This window comes from Heteronotia binoei, chromosome 1, assembly GCF_032191835.1.
Source record: "Heteronotia binoei isolate CCM8104 ecotype False Entrance Well chromosome 1, APGP_CSIRO_Hbin_v1, whole genome shotgun sequence".
Classification (NCBI taxonomy): Eukaryota; Metazoa; Chordata; class Lepidosauria; order Squamata; family Gekkonidae; genus Heteronotia; species Heteronotia binoei.
Window position 1 is genome coordinate 206,238,566 of NC_083223.1, and position 22,535 is coordinate 206,261,100.

Below are 22,535 nucleotides of genomic sequence, written 5' to 3' on the forward strand. Positions count from 1 at the left end.
CCTGCTACACCACCGGATCCCATCCGACTGCCACCTCCAGCACCGCCTCCTCCTGTCCTGGTCGATGACAAGGAGGAATACAAGGTCCGCCAGATCCTGAACTCCAGAATCCACCGCAGGGACCTCCAGTACCTCATGGACTGGGAAGGCTATGGCCCCAAGGACTGTTCATGGGAACCTACATATCCCTGACCTAAAGCAGCAGTTCCACATGGCCTACCCTAACCGGCCTGGCCCGTCTGTGGGGGGTGAGTGAGCAAGAGACCCCTAATTTCAGTTATAAATGGACATCGTAATCACCCGTTTGGTTGCCAGGATGCCTGGAGATTCAACTCACACACATCTGCTGTGAGATGTGGGTTTTATCTACCATTTTATAAGAGACTTATGTGAATACTAACAGCCTCAGAGTTACAACAGCACTCTATATCTCTGGAAGAGTGCTAGCCAGAAGCACAGATGGGTTTCCAGCTGCTCTATGCGTGCACCATCTCGGCCATTACAGTGGAAGAAGTCGCGTCGCCAGGAACTGTCCAGGCAAGCAGTTTCCAGCCTTGACCATGAAAGCCATGTTGGTAGGCTAACATCAGCAGCGACCATCTTCCTGCAGTGCCAGACTCCATGACAGAGAAATGAGAAGCTCACGTACACAACAGCTGTTACATCTGCATAAGGCAATCAAGCTTAGCTTAGGCATGGATCCTGCCAGACCGCCCAAGTCTTTGTCAAACGGAACTTCAGACAAAGAACTGTGCTAGCCAGAAGAGGAAGAACAGTCTCCCCTGGAGCCAGAGTTCTTTGTATAAATCAGGTGTCACCTTAGGCACCAATTTGGCCCTCTATTGTCACCTTTAGATAAGTTTGGTGTAACGTACTCGAAGCGGAGACGAGAGTAGGGCAACATAGTTTATTAGGAGCACGTTGCAAGAGAGAGAGCACGCGGGCCGGGCCCCGCTTATATACAATTCCCGGTACAGCCTACTGGGTCGGTCAGGCCAATCCTGACCTGTTGGACTACCCGCCGCGACTGTTGATTGGCGGGTGATTCCGCGCCTTGCGCTGGAGGCTTCTGGGACAGCCCAGTTGTCTCTGCGCGGGGCGCATGTTGTTACTGATACACTACACCCCTCCCCCCCCAGTTAAGGAACATAGTCCTTGAGATACGCGGGAGGTCGGCGCTCCCGGGTGGACCGTCTAGGGAGGTCCGGTGGGGGAGGCGCTGCTTCCGCGGTTGGTGCTTCGGCGGCCCGTGGTGTGGCCGGAGGCGGCGGGGCTGGCTCAGCGGGTCTTTCGGGCTCGGACCGTTCTGGTGTTCCCTGCGTCGGCGTGATGGGTGTTGGGGCCTTGTCCTCAGGTCGGCTCTCGGTTGGCCCCTCCCCGGACCACGCCTCATCTGTGTCCGCCGGCTCCTCCGGTAGCGTGCGGCGACGCAACTGGTCTATGTGCCGCCGTAATACCTGGCCCCCTTCGGTTGATATATCATAGTGGCGGGACCCCGTCACTCGTAGCACTCGGCCCGCCACCCAATCAGGCCCCCTTGCATAGTTCCGGGCGTAAACTGGGTCGCCCGCAAAGAACCCCCTGACTGCGTCCCGAACCTCGGGGCTCTCGCGGGTGTCTGACGCCCGGTCGGGGTGTAGCCTGTCCAGTCGGGTTGTCAGCTTGCGTCCCATTAGGAGCTCTGCCGGGCTCACCCCTGTGACCGGGTTGGGGGTGACCCTATTGTCGAAAAGGAATGCCGCTAATCGGTGGTCCCAGTCACCCTGCACAATTCGGCCCAGGGCTTCTTTCGTGGTGCGGACCATCCGCTCCGCCTGGCCGTTGGTGGCTGGGTGGAAGGGGGCAGATCTTATGTGCCTAATCAGGTATCTGTGGAGGAACGCCTGGAAGCCTGCAGACGTGAACGTGGTCCCGTTGTCTGAGACTATGGTGTCCGGGATACCGTGTGTGCATAAGACCCTGCGCAGCGCTCGGATTGCGGCGGCGGATGAGGTGGACCCTACGGGGATGACCTCCAACCACTTGGTGTAGGCGTCCACTATTATCATGAAGATCTGCCCCTGGAATGGCCCCGCGAAATCGAGGTGGAGTCTCGACCATGGTTTCCGGGTTGACTCCCACCTAGTGGCGGGGGCGCTGGGAGGCTCGGGCCGCGACTCTTGACACGTTTGGCACCGTCGGACCCAGCTCTCTATCTCCCCATCCATCCCCGGCTACCAGACGTAGCTTCTGGCCAAGGCCTTCATTCGGACTATGCCGGGATGGGTCTCATGTAAGGATTCTAGGACACGCTTTTGCAGCGGGGGCGGAATCACCACCCTACTTCCCCATAACAGGCACCCCTTGTGGGCTGCTAGTTCCTCCCTCCTGGTCTTATATGGCTTGAATTCTTCCCCCATGTTCCCCTCCGGCCAGCCCCTCACCACCCAGTCGAGCACCCGTGCTAGTGTCTTGTGTTTCTGGGTGGCCTTGGCGACCTCCGCTGCGTGTAGGGGCGGCTCCGGGAGGCTCTCCATTAGCATGACCTGGTGTGCGGGGGCGGGGTCCGGACCCGTTTCCGGAAGCGGCAAGCGGCTGAGTGCGTCCGCGTGACCCATAGCCTTGCCGGCCCTGTGTACCAGTGTGTAAGTGTAGGAGTTGAGGAATTGGTTCCACCTCAACACGCGCTGCGACAGTATTTGGGGGGTTTGATGGTCGGGGGCCAGCAGACCTAAGAGGGGCTTGTGGTCCGTAGTTATGGTGAACCTCCGCCCATACAGGTATTCATGGAACTTGCGGACCCCTGCCACGATTGCCAGAGCCTCCTTGTCTATTTGCGCGTAGTTGCGCTCGGCTGGTGTCAGTGTGCGGGAGTAGTATGCGACCGGTACCTCCCTCCCGTCGGGGAGTTGGTGCCCCAGGACTGCTCCCACCCCGTATGGCGACGCATCGTAAGCCAGGATGACGGGGAGGCCCTCGTCAAAATGGTGGAGCACCGCATTAGACACCAAAACATCCTTGACTGCCTGAAACGCGGCTGCTTGGCGTTTGCCCCAAACCCAAGGGGCTTTTTTGTCCAGCAGGCGGTGCAGGGGCTCTGCTAGGGCCGCCTTGTGGGGGAGGAATGAATGGTAAAAGTTAAGCACCCCCAAGAAGCTTTGTAGCTCCGCTTTGCAGGTGGGGGCTGGCGCTTTCACAATGGCTCGGGTCTTTTCTTCCGTTGGGTGGATTCCTGCTGCGTCTACGGCGAACCCCAGGAACTCCACCCGTGGGACCCCCAGCAGGCATTTCTCCCTCTTGACTTTGAGCCCCGCTGCCTGGAACCGGCGGAGTACCTCTCTTAGGCGGTTGCCGAATTCTTCGGGGTCCGGGGCGGCGACTAGCACGTCATCAAAAAACGGCTGGACTCCGGGGATCCCTTTCAGGAGAGCGTCCATTATACTCTGGAAGATCCCGGGAGCGACGCTAACCCCGAATTGAAGCCTCTTCACCCGGAAGGCCCCCCTGTGTGTCACTATAGTTTGGGCTTCCGTCGTCTTAGCATCTACCGGGAGCTGTTGGTAGGCCTGTGCCAGTTCCAGCTTCCCGAAGATCTTGGACCCCGCTAGGGCAGCCAGAACGTGGCTCACCACCGGCACTGGGTAGGGGTTATCCTGCAGTGCCTTGTTTATCATGCATTTATAGTCTGCACAGATCCGCACCTCCCCGTTTGGCTTGATAGGGGTTACGATGGGGGTCTCCCAGGTGGTGTAGTCCACGGGCTCCAGGACTCCCTGGGCTGTGAGGCGGTCTAGTTCGGCCTCTATTTTTGGCTTTAAAGCGAACGGGACCCTCCTCGCCTTGAGCCGAATCGGCCTGACCGTGGGGTCTAGCGGTAGGGAGATGGCCGGCCCTTTGTAGCTCCCTAGAGAACCATCGAACACGTCCGGGAACTCTTGGCATATCTCCCCGAACCCCCTGGGTGTTAGGGTTTGCCCCACCCCTTCCAACCGGATCCCCAAGGGTTTGAACCACGCCAGTCCTAGCAGGGTGGTAAGCTGGCGCTTTACCACCAGGATGTCCAGCGGGCCGTAGAAGGACCCCCGCTCGACTTGCACCCGCGCCCACCCCGCGATTTGCACCGGATTCTTCTGAAAGTCCCGGAGTATGAAGTTCGCCGGCCTTAGTTGCAGCCGCTGGGGGGGACACAGCTTCCTCAGGGTTTCCTCCGCTATAATGGAGATGGAGGAACCAGAGTCCACTTCCATTTGGCAGGGGTTCCCTTCGATGAGGACCGCCATTTTGATTTTATCGGGGGTGGAGAGGGGCAAGTTCAGTACCTGCAGGGACGTGGAGTCCGTGGAGTGGAACTCCGCCGACTCGTGATGCGTGGTCGGCCTCCGGTGGTTGGGCTTGGCTCGGCAAGCCCTCGCAATGTGGCCCGTTTTTCCGCAGCTCCGGCAGTCCCAGGTCCAGTACCGGCAGTCCCGCCTGTCATGGAGGTCGCCGCAGCTGGCGCACTTGGTGGCCGGAACCCTCTCCGTCGCTGGGGGTCGTTCGGCCGCTCGGGGGCGTTGGGCGGCTCTGCTGGGTGGCCCGGCTGGGCGGCGCAGCTGGTGGGCTTCTTCCTCCTCTGGGCAGTCGTGGTCCAGCTCCTTGTGGTGGGCGGCTTCTGTCCGGGCCTTGGGGAAGGTCCTGGAGGTCCTCTCGAACGCCACCGCCTCGCTGAAGGCGCTCTGGAGGGTGAGCTCTTCTTTGGCGAAGAGCTTCTGCTGGAGCCTCTCGTCGCGGAGGCCCCACGTAAATCGGTCGGCCAGGGTGTCTTCCAGCTGGGGGAAGTTGCAGTTCCCGGCGATCTTGCGGAGGGCCGCCAGGTAGTCGGCGGCCGATTCCCCCACTGCCTGGTCCCTTCTGTGGAACGGGAACCGATGGGCCACCCGCGAAGGCTGTGGCGAGAAATGGCCGGTGAGGATTCTGATGATCTCCTCGTAGGACTTCTCCGTGAGGCGGACGGGAGCCGAGAGACCCTTGGCGATCTCGAACGTGGCTGGCCCGCAGACGCTCAGGAGAACGTCCCTCATCGTGTCGGCGTCGGTGACCTTGTTGGCCCTGAGGTAGAACTCGACCCGCTCCGCGTAGGACTCCCAGCCCTCGGGATTGGCGGGGTCGAATGTCTCGATGTAGCCGGTGGTTCCGTTCTGTGTGGCAATGGCGGCGGCGGTCAGGACTCGTGGTTGCCCTAGATCTCCGTGGTAGCCGCTGAGGCTAAGATCCCATCCTCGTCGCCAGTGTAACGTACTCGAAGCGGAGACGAGAGTAGGGCAACATAGTTTATTAGGAGCACGTTGCAAGAGAGAGAGCACGCGGGCCGGGCCCCGCTTATATACAATTCCCGGTACAGCCTACTGGGTCGGTCAGGCCAATCCTGACCTGTTGGACTACCCGCCGCGACTGTTGATTGGCGGGTGATTCCGCGCCTTGCGCTGGAGGCTTCTGGGACAGCCCAGTTGCCTCTGCGCGGGGCGCATGTTGTTACTGATACACTACATTTGGATAGCTTGTTTAATCCCCTCCAACCATGCTTCCACCCATGCCTTGCCCAAACTGCCACTTTGGAGCCTCCCCCTGTCCTATTGTTACCTGGAGATCCATTCAGGTGACCAGAGTCAGATCTGCTCATTCGCTGGAGGTGGGCATCCAATAAGGTACCCAGAAAAGACTAGATACTGCCCACCAACAAGCCAGCCCCTTTTTGGGATGACCTTTTCTTTTCCAAAAATAATATAACCAGAAAGAAAGCCATGCTTACTCTCTCTCTGCCTGAGCAATATGTAACCAGATTGTTCCTCCCTCCCTAACCTAAGAAAGGAGCATCAGGCATGGCACATCGCAGTGCATGTCTATATCTTCTAGTTGTGACTGGACCCTAAGCCACCAGAATCAGGTCGTATACCCTGTCTATGTTTTTGCCTTTGTGTTACCCCTCTATCAATTTCATATCTGTTTTCTTAGGCCTGTATGCATGTTGTATGATTTTATACCCTTGTATGTTTGCCTTTATTTTATAATAAAACCCCTGTTATTATTATTAAACCAACTTTCCTCGTTATTGGGTGATTTCCAAAGCAGACGCCTTCTGTATATGTAGGTTCTCAAGATCTCGCTAAAAGGCTGATTGCCCACCATGCTAAATTCCCCAGAACCCTATTTTTAGGGCAATTTGCCTAACACAGGCTTCTATGGAGCCTGTAGGCTTCACTAGGCCCAAAATCATGGCAGATGGATAGCCCCTTTGATTCACACTGTTTTCCATTGAACCCCCCCTCCCCCCCCCCCACACACACCACCCCTATCAAGCCTAAAACCCTGCTTTGGTTTGGTTCCACATAACTTGCCATAGGAAGACTTAAGAATAGCTATAGGTACTCATACTGGAATGCAGTACAGGTGCCAACCTCCAAGTGGAATATGGAAAAAACCGTGTAATAAGCAATTACACAAGTCAACGTTTATGCACAATTAAATTTATATACATATATATATATATAGTACTAATACATGCTAACACATTCGTTTTACACAAAAGCAAATGTACAGTATACAATCATAACACTGATTGCTAAGTAACGACGCAAAGAATCCACAATTAAAGAGACAAGCTCTATACTCGTGCTGTGTCCAAGAAGGTGATACATAGTCTCATACACACCAATTCAACTGAAACTGCTATGCTGTTAATTTTTCTTCAGCAATAAGGCCAATATTTCAACAAAGATACTGTATTGCTGATAAATTTATCTTCAGCAAAAAATGCCATGTTTCAGCATGGATACAGTGTGACACACTTCCAGTTTTTAGGCATGTTCTGATAGCTTTTGTCTGACACACCTATTTCCAATATCTGGAACCAATGCTCAATAGAATTATAATGTGTTAGTCTGGTCAATTTCACAACGGCATTACATGGTTTTCTCCAGGACTTAACCTTACCGTGTTTTTCCCGGTTGGTTGCCAAACCTCCAAGTGCAGCCTGGAGATCTCCCAGATTTACAAGTGATCACTAGACTAGACATAAGAACATAAGAGAAGCCATGTTAGATCAGGCCAATGGCCCATCCAGTCCAACATTCTGTGTCACACAGCAGCCAAATATATATATATATATATATATATATATATATATATATATATATATATATATATATATATATATATATATATATATACACACACACACACACACACACACACACACTGTGGCTAATAGCCATTGATGGACCTCTGCTCCATATTTTTATCTAACCTCCTCTTGAAGGTGGCTATGCTTGTGGCTGCCACCACCTCCTGTGGCAGTGAATTCCACATGTTAATCACCCTTTGGGTGAAGAAGTACTTCCTTTTATCCGTTTTAACCTTTCTGCTCAGCAATTTCATGGAATGCCCACGAGTTCTTGTATTGTGAGAAAGGGAGAAAAGTATTTCTTTCTCTACTTTCTCCATCCCATGCATTATCTTGTAAACCTCTATCATGTCACCCCGCAATCGACTTTCTCCAAGCTAAAGAGCCCTAAGCGTTTCAACCTTTCTTCATAGGGAAAGTGTTCCAGCCCTTTAATCATTCTAGTTGCCCTTTTCTGGACTTTCTCCAATGCTATAATATCCTTTTTGAGGTGCGGCGACCAGAACTGCACACAGTACTCCAAATGAAACCGCACCATCGATTTATACAGGGGCATTATGATACTGGCTGATTGGTTTTCAATTCCCTTCCTAATAATTCCCAGCATGGCGTTGGCCTTTTTTATTGCAAGCGCACACTGTCTTGACATTTTCAGTGAATTATCTACCACGACCCCAAGATCTTTCTCATGATCAGTCTCTGCCAGTTCACACCCCATCAACTTGTATTTGTAGCTGGGATTCTTGGCCCCAATGTGCATTACTTTGCACTTGGCCACATTGAACCGCATCTGCCACGTTGACGCCCACTCACCCAGCCTCAACAGATCCCTTTGGAGTTCCTCACAATCCTCTCTGGTTCTCACCAGCCTGAACAATTTTGTGTCATCCGCAAACTTGGCCACTTCACTGCTCACTCTCAACTCTAAATCATTTATGAACAAGTTAAAGAGCATGGGACCCAGTACCGAGCCCTGTGGCACCCCACTGCTTACCGTCCTCCACTGCGAAGACTGCCCATTTATACTCACTCTCTGCTTCCTATTACTCAGCCAGTTTTTGATCCACAAGAGGACCTGTCCTTTTACTCCATGACTCTCAAGCTTTCTAAGGAGCCTTTGATGAGGAACTTTATCAAAAGCTTTCTGGAAGTCAAGGTAAACAACATCTATCGGGTCTCCTTTGTCCACATGTTTGTTCACCCCCTCAAAGAAATGTAGCAGGTTAGTGAGGCATGATCTTCCCCTACAGAACCCATGCTGAGTCTTCCTCAATAACTCGTGTTCATCAATGTGCCTACTCATTCAGTCCTTGATAATGGTTTCTACCAACTTCCCGGGTATTGAAGTCAGACTGACTGGCCTGTAATTTCCTGGATCTCCTCTGGAACCCTTTTTAAAGATGGGGGTGACATTTGCTACCTTCCAGTCCTCAGGAACGGAGGCAGATTTCAATGAAAGATTACAGATTTTTGTTACAAGATCCACAATTTCAACTTTGAGTTCTTTCAGAACTCTCGGATGTATGCCATCCAGACCCGGTGACTTATTAGTTTTTAATTTGTCTATTAGCTGTAGGACCTCCTCTTTTGTCACCTCAATCTGACTCAGGTCTTTCAACACCCCTTCCAACATTAGTGGTTCAGGGGTGGGCAAAAAGTTCTCATCTTCCACAGTGAAGACGGAGGCAAAAAATGCATTCAGCTTCTCAGCCATTTCCCTATCCTCCTTCAGTAATCCTTTTACCCCATGGTCATCCAAGGGCTCCACTGCCTCCCTGGCTGGTTTCCTACTTCTAATATATTTGAAGAAATTTTTATTGTTGGTCTTTATGTTTTTTGCAATATGCTCCTCATAGTCCCTCTTTGCCTGCCTGATCACAGTCTTGCATTTGATTTGCCACAGCCTGTGTTCCCTTTCATTAATCTCACTTGGACTGGTTTTCCACCGTTTAAAGGAGTCTTTCTTACCTATAACAGCTTCCATTACTTTGTTTGTTAACCATGCAGGCCTTTTCTTATACCTGTTTGTGCCTTTCCTAACTTGTGGTATGTATTTTATCTGAGCTTCTTAGATTATAGTTTTAATAGTGTCCAAGCTTCCCCAAGGGTTTTGACCGTATGTACCTTTCCTTTCAGTTTCCTCCTCACATGCCTCCTCATCTCAGTGTATTTACCCCTTTTAAAGTTAAATGTGGTTGTGGCGGTCTTTTTGGGCAACTCCCTATTTATACAAACAGTGAAATCAATAACATTATGGTCACTGCTCCCAAGCGGCGCGATCACTTTTACATCTCTCACCAAGTCTTGGGCATTACTTAGGACCAAATCCAGGATCGCCCCACCCCTAGTAGGTTCTGAGACCATCTGCTCCATAGCACAGTCATCGAGAGCATCAAGAAACTCAATCTCTTTCTCTCGACCAGAACACATATTGACCCAATCAATCTGCGGGTAGTTAAAATCACCTATTACGACACAGTTTTTACGTTTAGCCGCTATCTTTAAGCCTTCTATCATATTATAATCGTCCTCTCTCTTTTGATTTGGTGGGCGATAACAAACTCCCATAGTTAAATTTCCTTTTGGGCCCTCTATTTCAACCCAAAGCATTTCTAAAAGGGAGTCTAATTCTCTGACCTCAGTCTTACTGGACCGTATATCCTCTCTGACGTACAGAGCCACCCCACCTCCAGCCCTTCCCTCCCTATCCTTCCGATATACTTCCCCTGTAAAAAATGGCTACTTCAGAGGACAGACTCTATGGTATTATCCCTGATTAATGTCCCTCTCCCACCTTTCTCAGTCTCCATTCCCCAAATTTCCAGGAATTTCCCAACATGGAATTTGCAGCTCTAATGAATACATGCACACACACTTTTCCTTCACAGCTACAGCCTGCCTGGCCTGCAGGGGGAGGTGGCTTTTCTGCTTAATTCAGATAGGGAGAAAGCTGGGGAGGCTCCCTTCTACAGATAAAGAGATTGGCCACCATTGCTGAGCCTAGTTAAAAGAGAACACAAAATTGTTGCCATCATCAATTCCTTATAACCATTTTACAGTGATTTTAAAATACTGTGATGCCTGATCCACAGTGGGGTTGTAGGGTGGTTCTCCCACCCCAAGTTGCACAGGCACTCACACTGTAAAATGGTCATGAGTGAAATGCAGACTACGGAGGTGGTGGCTGCCACCCACCTCATCTGATCCCAACCACCTTTGAACACTCTCTACCTGCGGCTAAAATAGAGCACACACACAAAAAATCTTCTACCTTAATGTGTTACAGTGCTGCAGATCAGAGGAATCTATGATTGGCATGAGCTAGCAAGCTAAAGTGGAAAAAGGACTGTGTCACATGCTTTAGAACAACGTGTAAAGGGAAATCCTGAGAACGAAGAGGGAAAGAAACATCTCTCTCTCTCTCTGTCACGTTCTCAGGGTGCAGACAGGCAGGAGTCCAAAGCCAGTCCAAGGTCAAAGTCCAGGAAGTCAAGCAGGAGCCAAGCCACCAATGCAGAATCATAAACTGGAATCAGAAGTCAATGTCCAAAAGCCAAAAGGTCAGGATGACAAGGAAATCAAGCAGGTTAGGATCAGGAAGGAGTGTGGATGCAAGCCAGAGAATAGACTTGTTGCTTCCACAAGGTTACCAGGTCCTGGTGGGAGCTATATGGAAGTCTCAATCAGCCTGCTCCCTGGGTGGCAGTGACTCTGCTAGAACTCAGGGCTGAGAGATCTGAAGCATCGACATGCCTCATGTCTTCACTCTGAAAGTTCTTTCTGGAGCCTGCTTCGAACTCTTGAGATGGGAGGAGGAGAGCTTGGAGGAGATTGATCATCAACAGCTGACACTGGTGCCTGGAGAGTGATTGAAGGGCCAGCTGCTGTTTGTTCAGCTGAGGAACTGGCTGGCAACTCTTCCAGGTCTGTTGACCCTTCCAGCTCCTCCTTGTCAGGGCTCATGACATATCCCCCCGCCGCAGGACCCCCGTGTTCATCAAATTACCCTAAAAATAGGGTTCTGGGGAATTTAGCGTGGTGGGCAATCAGCCTTTTAGTGAAATCTTGAGAACCTATATATACATAAGGTGTCTGCTTTGGAAATCACCCAATAACAAGGAGATTTAGTCTAATAATAATAGGGGTTTTATTATAAAATTCCAGACAAGCATACAAGGGTATAAAATTATACAACGTACATACAAGCCTAAGAAAATAGGGTGGAAATAGACAGGGGTAGACATGAGGGTAGACAAACAGGGCATACTACCTGGTTCAGATGTCCTTATAACAAGAAGATATGGAGGTGCACGGCCATGTGCCACGTCTGGTGCTCCTTACTTAGAGTAGGGAGGGAGGAACACGCTAGTTACATGTTTATATTATTTTTGGAAAGGAAAAGGTCTTCCCCAAAAGGGGCTGGCTTGTTGGTGGGCAGTATCTAGTCTATTCTGGGTACCTTGGATGCCAATGAGCAGACCTGACTCTGGTCACCTGAATAGATCTCCAGGTAACAATGGGACAGGGGGAGGCTCCAAAGTGGCAGTTTGGGCAAGGCATGGGTGGAGGGGATTAAACAAGCTATCCATACTTATCTAAAGGTGACAATAGAGAACCAGATTGGTACCTAAGATGACACCTGGTCTATACAAAGAACTTCTGGCTCTGGGGGAAACTGGTCTTCCTCTTCTTGCTCTTCTGGCTAGCCCAGTCCTTTGACAAAGACTTCGGCAGTCTGGCAGGATCCACGCCTAAGCTAAGCTTGATTGCCTTATGTAGATGTAACAGCTGTTGAGTACATGAGCCTTTCACTTCTCTGGCACTGCAGGAAGATGGTCGCTGATGATGTTAGCCTACCAACATGGCTTTCATGGTCAAGGTTGGAAACTGCTTGGCGATGCGATGCGACTTCTTCCACTGCAACAGCCGAGATGGTGCACTCATGGAGCGACTGGAAAACCCATCTGTACTTCTGGCTAGCACTCTTCTAGAGATATAGAGTGCTGTTGTAACACTGAGGCTGTTAGTATTCACATGTACTTCTTCACCCAAAGTACTTCTTCACCCAAAGGGTGATTAACATGTGGAATTCACTGCCACAGGAGGTAGTGGCGGCCACAAGTATAGCCACCTCCAAGAAGGGTTTAGATAAAAATATGGAGCACAGGTCCATCAGTGGCTATTAGCCACAGTGTATGTGTGTATATAAATTTTTTTGCCACTGTGTGACACAGAGTGTTGGACTTGATGGGCCGTTGGCCTGATCCAACATGGCTTCTCTTATGTTCTTATGTTCTTATGTCTCTTTTAAAATGACAGATAAAACCCACATTTCACAGCAGATGTGTGTGAGTTGAATCTCCAGGCACCCTGGCAACCAAACGGGTGATTACGATGTCCATATATAACTGAAATTAGGGGTCTCTTGCTCTTGTTCACAGATCCCCCTCATCACAGAATGGGGATGATGCCTTGACTAACAACACAGTCCATAGCAGGTCTTGACAAGCGACATCCTCATTGGGAGGCAAGTGTTAATCGGGGTGTCCTTTCTAGCTAAAGGTGGGAGCCACTACGCTAAGCTTCTCAAAAATTAGAATTCAAGCAGCCACTGAGTTAATACAGTGTGAGGAAAAGATAGCTGTGGCAATTAAGAAATGCCAGGAGGAGGCTGCCTGTAAATTACAGAAATATCAGGCAGAATCCTAATATAGAGTACAGGAGGTCCAGAGAGAGACTGCCCATAAGTTGACAGAACAGTAGGAACGACCATCTTCTGAGCTTAGGAAAGCAAAAGCTAGAGTAGAAATCTATGAGAAAGAAAAAGAAAGGTTCAGAATTGAGAAATATAAGTACCTAATAGACAAACAAAATTTAATCCACACTCTCCAAGAGGTCCAATGCAGACTAGAGAATGCTTTAACTCGTGCCCAAGCTTTTGAATAGAAAGTTGTGGTTTTAGAAGCCCAGCTCGCCCATAGGAATAGCACAGGGGTGGCCAATGGTAGCTCTCCAGATGTTTTTTGCCTACAACTCCCATTAGCCCCAGCCATTGGCCATGCTGGCTGGGGCTGATGGAAGTTGTAGGCAAAAAACATCTGGAGAGCTACCATTGGCCACCCTGGAATAGCAGAAGCAACTGTTTTGCTTACTGGAATCAAACACAGAGTGGGTATGGGAGAGGAAGCTGGAACTGGAAGGACCAGAACAGTGGCCTTGATTCCAGCTCCTCTTACCATCCCCATCTTGCCCCGAAGCGCCATACAGGAACTCCCCACTGCAGGCGGACCTGAGATCCTAGAGAGACACAACCAGCCTTAGAACAACCCTGTCCTCACTATGCACAGCAGCGCAATAGAGACAAGGTTAGAATGGTAGCCTGGTCTCAGCTTAAAGCCACTGGAGCAGACATGACCCGTTTTGATCAGCAGCTCACACATGTGCTACTTACTGCTCTTTCAGATGCCATGAAGCCACCAGGGCACATGGCTCCCAAAGCCACAGGGTTTGCAGAAAATGAATATAGCTTCTCCAGAGTTACTGCTTTGGAGTATTCCCCCAATAAGGAAAAGATAAGGGAACTCGCAAACCTTACTCAGGAAAAAGATCTAGAAATCAAACGGCTTGCTAAGAAAAATCAGAAACTCCAGCAAAAGTTAGAGGCTAGCATTAAAGAAAAGGAAACTGTCAAACTTTTGCAAACTGTCCTAGAATCTTACCAAGCCACAGAGAAGAGACTAGAAATTCTAGAAGTACTGGATAAGATGAGATATAACAGGGCAAACCCAGGTGTTCAGCTTCAGACTTCCTTCCCTCTCCATAAAAATGGGAAAATTGTCCGTGTTTCAGTTCTATCACCCCAGAATCATGAAGGAAATATGGTCTCTGAATGTATACAGAGTTCCACATTCATGTTCCAAGGTATTCCTTTCAGCAAGAATTTGCTACAGGACCAAATCTCACTTCTGTTTGAAAGAAGCTTCATGCCCTTAGTTTGTGCCACTGAGGAACTTAAAAGCCAGAATTATGTGGAACTTCAGAGAATGGTAGTTCCACATGGGCAGACAAGGCTCCTTTGTCCCTAAACCTCCCCCCAAGAAAAATCTAACCTAAACTTGAATGTCTCTTAGAACAAAGAAACCTGGCTATGTAAGGTAACAAAGACCTCTTTCCCCATAAGTAAATAAGGAAACAGAAAAGTAATGATTTGGACTAACATTAGACAAGGCCAGTTCTCCAGCTGAGGCCTGGAGATCTTCTGGAACCAAAGCACAAAGTTCCAGGCTGCAGACTTAGTTTTCTATGCAGGGTAATGGAAATTTGGTGTGATATCTTTACTTTAACCCTTTGAAAATGCCAAAATCAAGTACCTCTGAAAGAGAGGTCAACCTAGTTTTGTTCTCAAAGCATTTAGAACAAAATGCAAGAAACTGACTATTTTAACTTTCCAAGTGGCAGAATGAAAATCTGTGAAACTCCCAATTCCATCTTTTTATCTCCCTCAAAAAGTCAGAAAATATTTACTGCCTCAGTTCTATAGACTTTAAATGGTATAGCCTCTGAGCTTGTACAGAATGCTTGAAGACTAGCCCAAATAGGGCAGGCTAAAGTATTGCAAATGATCAAGCCCTCATGTTCTCCCCCATTAGGAAGAAATGCTAAGTATACTCCCTCTTGTTCAACTTGAAATCTCTAGCAGCACCAGAAGAGGCAGAAAAAGTTTTAAAAGTAACAAAAGCAAGGGAATATAATCTTAGCAGTGCATTGACCTGAGAAATTTGATTTTTGTTCACCTCAGGTCTCTCCTTTTAAAGCACAAGAAACCAAGGGTCTTTAGAAAAAGAGCCCCATTTTCTGTTATAAATCAGATCCATAACTAGCCAGGGAAGAAGAAATTAGGTCATTTGAAAATCTTAACTATGTGACTGAGAGATGAAAAACTCCAGGTGCCACCTTTGTCACAGGCAAATAAGAAAACACCCAGATCTTGAATTCCCCTCTAGAAAATTTAGAAAGAGGAAGCCTAGTCTTTGATCCAAAGTTAATCCAGTCTCCTTAAGTAATAATAATTTTGTTTGCCACCATCTTTGTGCAAAGAGCTTTCTGTCCTAGTATTGTCCACTGGATCTCTAGCTAGGAAAACCTTTTGTAGAGCCTCAGAAGAGATCAAATTCAATATTTGTAACATAAGAGGTGTTGCCTCTCCTTTTCAAAGTGTCAAGCATACATTTTATTCTCCGTAGAAAGCTGTATTGTTTATTATCTTACTGTTCTGTTGCATATCAAAGCTATGTAAGTTATTCTCTAGTTGTCACCTACTGTAACAAATGTAGAAATGTAGAAAAGTGGTGCACCGGGTTAAGAGTCTGGGAGTTTTACTGGAGCCTTCATTATCAATGGAAGCCCAGATTGCAGCCACTGCCAAGTCAGCCTTTTTCCATCTAAGGCAGGCAAAGCAGTTGGCTCCCTTCCTAGAGCGCCAAGATCTGGCAACGGTACTTCACGCAACGGTCACCTCGAGACTGGATTACTGTAATGCCCTCTACATGGGGCTGCCTCTGTACCGAACTCGGAAGCTGCAGCTGGTGCAGAATGCAGCGGCTAGACTGCTGTTGGGGCTTCCTAAATGGGAGCACATACAGCCTGGACTGCGTGAGCTGCACTGGCTGCCAGTTATATACCGGGTTCGTTACAAAGTGCTGGTCATTACCTTTAAAGCCCTATATGGTCGAGGACCTGTCTACCTTAGGGACCGTCTCTCCCCATACGAACCCCAGAGAGCACTGAGGTCAGCCGGGAAAAACTTGTTGACTACCCCTGGACCGAGAGAGTTGAAGCTGCAAAGCACCCGTAACCGGGCCTTCTCTGTAGCCCCGAGCCTATGGAACCAACTTCCAGAGGAAATGCGGGCCCTGCGGGATCTTGAACAGTTCCGCAGGGCCTGCAAGACCTTCCTCTTCCGACTGGCTTTCGCTGATGAAGAAAGAAATTGCTAATGATAACCGCCATCATAAAAGAACAAATAGCATTAGCACTTTTATCAATTTAACTTATTTAATTTTTAAATAATAATTTAAAATAATTAAATTTTAAATAATTAAATAATTTAATGTTCAATGTTCAAATGTAACTTTGTTTTCTTTGCTTTTCCTTGTATAATTGAAATTTGAATTGATGCTGTCAGCCGCCCTGAGCCTGCTCCGGCGGGGAGGGCGGGATACAAATAAAATTTTGTTGCTGTTGTTGTTGTAGAAATGCCAGCTTTGCCTCCCTGGGACAATTTCCCAGGCCTGAGGCTGGGATCCAGGATGTTTGTAACCACAAAATATAGCCGAACCAGTGATTGTAGCTTTTCACATGCATATGCGAGAATTCCTTGCGTTCTTTTAGCATCTCTTTGATATATCCTTTAAAGTCACCTATTGTGTGTCAAACTGTATCACTTTCAATATGGTCTTACCTTGAGCACAATGGATTTACAATAAACCAATACTTTGTTTCAAATCATTGGTTGGTTATCTTGAAGTCTGTATGTTTGACAATTTGAAAGTGATCCACGTTAAAGTTCAACTGACCTGACAACTTTTGAACTGAATGGCTGAGGGAGTTCCAGATAACAGAGAACCTTTTAAACCACTGGAGAGAGGGCTGGAAGATAGAATCAAGGTGCAGACCACCACCACCACCCCCCCCCCCGTGGCACATCTTGGACATGAGGACAGTCATGGGGCGAGGGTCCCCTCTATACGTACAACAACTTTTCATCACCCCACGGAAGTGAGAGCTGCGGACTTCAACCACCCTGATGGGAAAAGCCACAGCCCGACGAGAAGCCATCCTGACAAGGCATACCCATGGAGGTAGGGGTGGCAGAGTCCCGGGAGGTGAGTGAGATGGCAACCACCCGAGGAGGATGAGGAGCGAAGGGAGCCCTGACCGGATGATGGCGGCAGGGTGCCAGGAGGCTCCAACTCCGAAGGCGAAGACGGAAGCAAGGGGCCAGGTGAGCCACACATCCTTGAAATGATGAGGGAGGCGATGGCTACCATGGCAAGGGGCTTGAGGGATGAGATCCAAGCCAACGCTGCCTTCATGGCCCAAGAGATGCGGAGACAGATCGAACACTTGTTGAGACTGGGAGACCCGAGAGGGATACCGGGGATCCCAGGGGGAAGGCCACCTCTAGCCCCGCAGCTGCCAATGCAACTGGTGATACCACCACCAATCCTGGCTCCACAGCTTCCTGCACTCCCAGCAATACCGGCTCAACCACTGGCGCTCCCAGGCCCCCAAGACTATGGTAGGGGGAGAGAACTCGATGCAACTTTTGATGGGGATCCTGAAGAAGTGAAGTACTTCTCCATCCAAGCCAATAGTTACATGCACTATTGGAGAAACATGTTCCCAGATAAGTTCAGCAGACTGGACTACCTGGGCTCTAAACTTAAAGGAGCCACAAAGAGATGGTATGTGAGTCTGTACGAGACCAGAAGTCCAGAGCTGGACACAGTAGTAGCGTTCCTGCAAGCCCTGCTCACCCAATACGAGGACCCGCTGCAAGAGGCACGGGCCCTGACTGCCTTCTGGGACATGCAACAAGAATTGAAATCGGTGCATGAGTATGCGGCTGAATTCAGATCCAACTCAGCTAAGGTCCAAGGGTGGAACGAGCTGATAAAGATAGAGCAGTTCCAGAGGGGCCTGAATGCGAGTGTGTTGGATCGGGCCCTCCAGCAAGCGCACCCCACCACGCTGGTGGAGTGGGTGCAGCTGGCAGGAGAAGTAGAAACCAACGTGAAGAGGGTGGCCCTACAACGGCAGCAGCAGCAAGGGGGAAAGGGGGGACGTGAGTCTCAGTTTGGGGCAAAATCTGAAGTGAGGAAGGTTCTGCAAGTGGGGGGAACCGCCAAAATCCCCCCGGGCCCGTAAGTGCTTCTGATGTGGGGATCCAAATCACTTAGCTGCAATTGCCCGGAGAAACCTCGAGGCACCCCCCCGGCCCTGAAGCTATCGCCACCGCACCGAAGAAAGCTCCGTCGCACACCAAAGAGTCTGTGAGAGGGAGCGCCACCACTCCAACCATCACCGAGGTGGAAACTATCATCTTGGACGAGCTGAGTGAGATGTCCTGGGAAGAAGAACCGGAGGAAAACGAGGACGACCTGCACTGAGCGGTGCCGAGCAGCAGGTCATGGATCTAACGGCACCACTGAGGGTGAGGACAACTGGATCTTTATTCTTTGTCCCATTGACTTTATTAAACCCAAAGCTTAAGAGATTCATGCACATGAGAGCTCTGATTGACTCCAGGTGTACGAGAGATAATTACCCCAAAATTGGTAGAAGCCCTCAGCCTCTCATGAACCTCCTTGCCCCATCCCATTCAATTTGAGCAGATGGACGGCTCAATAATGAAGAGGGAGCCATGCGTAGAGCAGAGCCAGGTGGTGCCCATAGGCATCGAGGACCATTGGGACATAGAGTTGTTTGTGATCAAACATCCTTCCACATCCTTCAATGTGGTCCTAGGAGTTGGCTGGTTAGCCAAGCATGAACCGGACATTCGGTGGGGGGACCAAAGCATAGACTTTACGGACAGTAAATACAAATGTAAATGCCACCTGTGGATTAAGGCATGGGGATCAGACCCTTCCCCCCCAAAATAAAAGAATATGCCTAACAGTGGAGGAGGTTCAGTCCATCCCTAAAGAGTACCGGGACTTGAAAAGGGTGTTCAGTGAGGAGGAAACAACGAACTCCCACCTCACTGAAGCACGGATTGTACAATTGAGCTCATCCCCGGCCAGGAACTTCCTAAGGCAAAATTGTACTCCATGGGGTGGGCTGAGAAAGCAAAGCTGAGGAAATTCCTAGACAAAAATCTAAGAAGGGGCTTCATTAAATCGGCAACTGCCCTGCACGCCGCACCTGTGCTTTTCAGAAAAAAGAAGGATGGTAGTCTCAGGCTCTGCAAAGATTTTCGGGGGATTAATGGGATTTCGACCTTCAACACCTATCCCATCCCTCTAATCAGAGACCTCCTGAGCACTGTCTCAGAAGGGAAAATCTTCATCAAACTGGATTTGAGAGACGCGTACTTTAGAGTGCAAATAAAAGAGGGGGATGAATGGAAGACAGCTTTCAATACACCAATGGGCCAGTTTGAATACCTGGTCATGCCTTTTGGATTACAAGGGGCCCTGGGGGTGTTCATGAATTTCATCAATGAAGTCCTGAGAGAATACCTGTACCAAGGGATGGTGGTGTACCTGGATGACATAATTATCTATTCAAAGGATATGAACTCACATGTGAAATTGGTGAGAAAGGTGTTGTCTACCTTATATGAACATAAACTGTATGCCAAATTGTCTAAGTTTGAGTTCCACAAACGCGAACTGGATTATTTAGGATTTCGGGTGTCCGGAAAAGGGTTGGCTATGGATCCGGCCAAAATCCAGGCAGTATTAGATTGGGAACTCCTGAGGACATGTAGACAGCTCCAATCATTCATCGGGTTCACAAATTTTTATCGTAACTTCATTCAGGGGTTTGCCCAAACCATGTTACCCCTCGCGGATCTTTTGAAAACCAAGGAGAAGGGTTCGGAAGCAAAGAGACCGGGGGCTAAACTAATTTGGACGCCCGAGTGTCAGCGGGCGTTCAATAAACTGAAAAGATTATTCACCGGCGAGCCTATTTTAAGCCACCCCGACGAACTCTGACCCTTTGTGGTCCAATGTGATGCTTTCAACGTGGCTGTGGGGGCAATATAATGCAGACTGATGAGAGTGGGGGATTGCGACCATGTGCCTACATCTCTAAAATTATCTCAGGAGCAACGGAACTGGTCGGTGTGGGACAAAGAGGCATTCGCTGTGACATTTGCTTTAAAAACATGGCGATCTTGGCTGGAAGGGGCTTGGGTCCCCTTTGAGATTTGGACTGATCACAAGAACTTAGAAGCCCTAATGGGGCACAGGAAATTGACCAAAAAACAAATTAGATGGGCGAGGTTTTTTTGCAAAATTTGACTTCACTCTAAAACACATACTGGGCTCTAAGAACTTTTTGGCAGACACCCTTTCCCGATTGCCTCAACACGATAGTCAAAAGGAAGAGATCATTGATTCAGTAATCTCTCCCACCCACCTAACCAGGGTGGTTACCACTTGATCAAAGAAAGGGAAAGCAAGTGGGGAGGGCAGCATCTAATAGACGCGGTGGAAGCGGAAGGCGAGACAAAACCAGAAGGGATAAAGAAGGGAGAAGGAGGGTTTTGGTACCGGGAGAGAAAACTCTACATACCGGAAAGCCTCCAGAAAAAGGTCTTGCAATTCTGCCACATCAGTAAACTTTCTGGTCACTTTGGGTATGTGAAAACTTTACATTTGGTCAATAGACAATTTTGGTGGCCCCAAATGAAAAAGGACATATCTGAGTACGTGTCCATATGCCCGGTGTGTATCATGGCAAAAAAGAGAGGGGGTAACCCCCTGGACTACTGCAACCTATCGAGACGGCTGAGAGACCATGGTCAGTAGTGTCCATGGACTTCATTGTTGAACTACCACCGTCCCAGGGGAAAACCGTAATATTGGTGGTAGTGGACACCTTTTCCAAACAAGCCCATTTTATCCCTTGCACTAAATTACCTAATGCCAAGAAACTAGCGTACTTATTTTTCCAACACATGGTGAAAGTCCACTCATTCCCTGACAAGGTAATTAGCGACAGGGGCCCGCAATTCGTTGCCAACTTCTGGCAGGAGTTTTGTAAATTAACAGGCATGGAACAGGCGTTAAGCTCGGCGTATCACCCCCAAACAGATGGTCAAACGGAGAAGGTGAATGCACTGCTTGAACAATATTTATGGTGTTATGTGAACCACCAGCAGACAAATTGGGTGGAACTATTGCCGTTTGCTGAGTACGGTTATAATAACAGTATCCACAGCTCAACTAAAACCTCTCCATCCAAAATAGTGAATTGCTATGAAGGGAAGCCTTTCCCCCTGTTACCAGGGGGCGACCGGACTAAAGTTCCCTCCTCATTCGAACAATGGTGGGGACCCTTGGGTGAAGGGTGGAAGATCATACAGGAAAATTTGGAAAATGCCAAAGAAACTTATAAAAACATTATGATAAAAAACACACACCCGTATGGGATTTCAAAGTAGGGGAAACAGTCTTACTTTCCACAAAGAACTTGCCATTACCACAGACTTCAAAGAAGCTAGCGTACAAGTACCTGGAGCCATTTAGAATAAAGAAGGTGATAAATAAAGTGACCGTGGAATTAGAGTTACCAAAGTTATTTAGTAAAATCCACCCTGTCTTTCATTGCAGCCTTTTGCGCCAGTGACGGTAAGGTATGGGTTAAACAGAAAACTGAAGACGCACAGAGCCTGCGTCAGGTGACCTGAGGGTGGGGGCCAGAGCGCTCAGAACTCTCAGTGTGAGATTGACAGCTAATGGCTGAGGCAGTCAGTTAGTGCCTGACAGAGCCAGAGAGGGTTACTGTCTGACAGAGACTGAGAGAGTCAGTTGACAAGAGAGTCTGAGAGAGTTGGTCTTGGAAGGAGCTGAGACAGCAGCTGAGGAGAGAAGCAAAGCTGACTGCTAGCTCGATAAAAACGGCCAAGGGGCTGTGTGTGACAAAAAGGAGAGTCACTGTGAAGACCTGAGTGGTCACAGACACCTATACACGACTCTTGAGAACTAGAGAGGTGGTTGGCTCCCTTCCTAGAACACCAAGATCTGGCAATGGTGCTTCATGCAACGGTCACCTTGAGACTGGATTACTGTAATGCCCTCTACATGGGGCTGCCTCTGTACCGAACCCGGAAGCTGCAGCTGGTGCAGAATGCAGTGGCCAGACTGTTGTTAGGGCTTCCTAAATGGGAACACATACAGCCTGGGCTGCGCGAACTGCACTGGCTGCCAGTTATATACCGGGTCCATTACAAAGTGCTGGTCATTACCTTTATATGGTCGAGGACCTGTCTACCTTAGGGACCGTCTCTCCCCATATGAACCCCAGAAAGCACTGAGGTCAGCCGGGAAAAACCTGTTGACTATTCCCGGACCGAGAGAGGTGAAGTTGCAATGTACCCGCAATCGGGCCTTCTCCTCTATAGCTCCGAGCCTATGGAACCAACTTCCAGAGGAAATGCGGGCCCTGCGGGACCTTGAACAGTTCCGCAGGGCCTGCAAGACCTTCCTCTTCCGACTGGCTTTCGCTGATGAAAATGGAAATTGCTAAGGAAACCGCCATCATAAAAGCAAACATAAAGTAAACATAGCATTAGCACTTTTATTAATTTAATTTAATTTAATTTAATTTAATTTTAAAACTTAAGCAGATTTTTAATTAAATGTTCATGTTGTTTAACTGT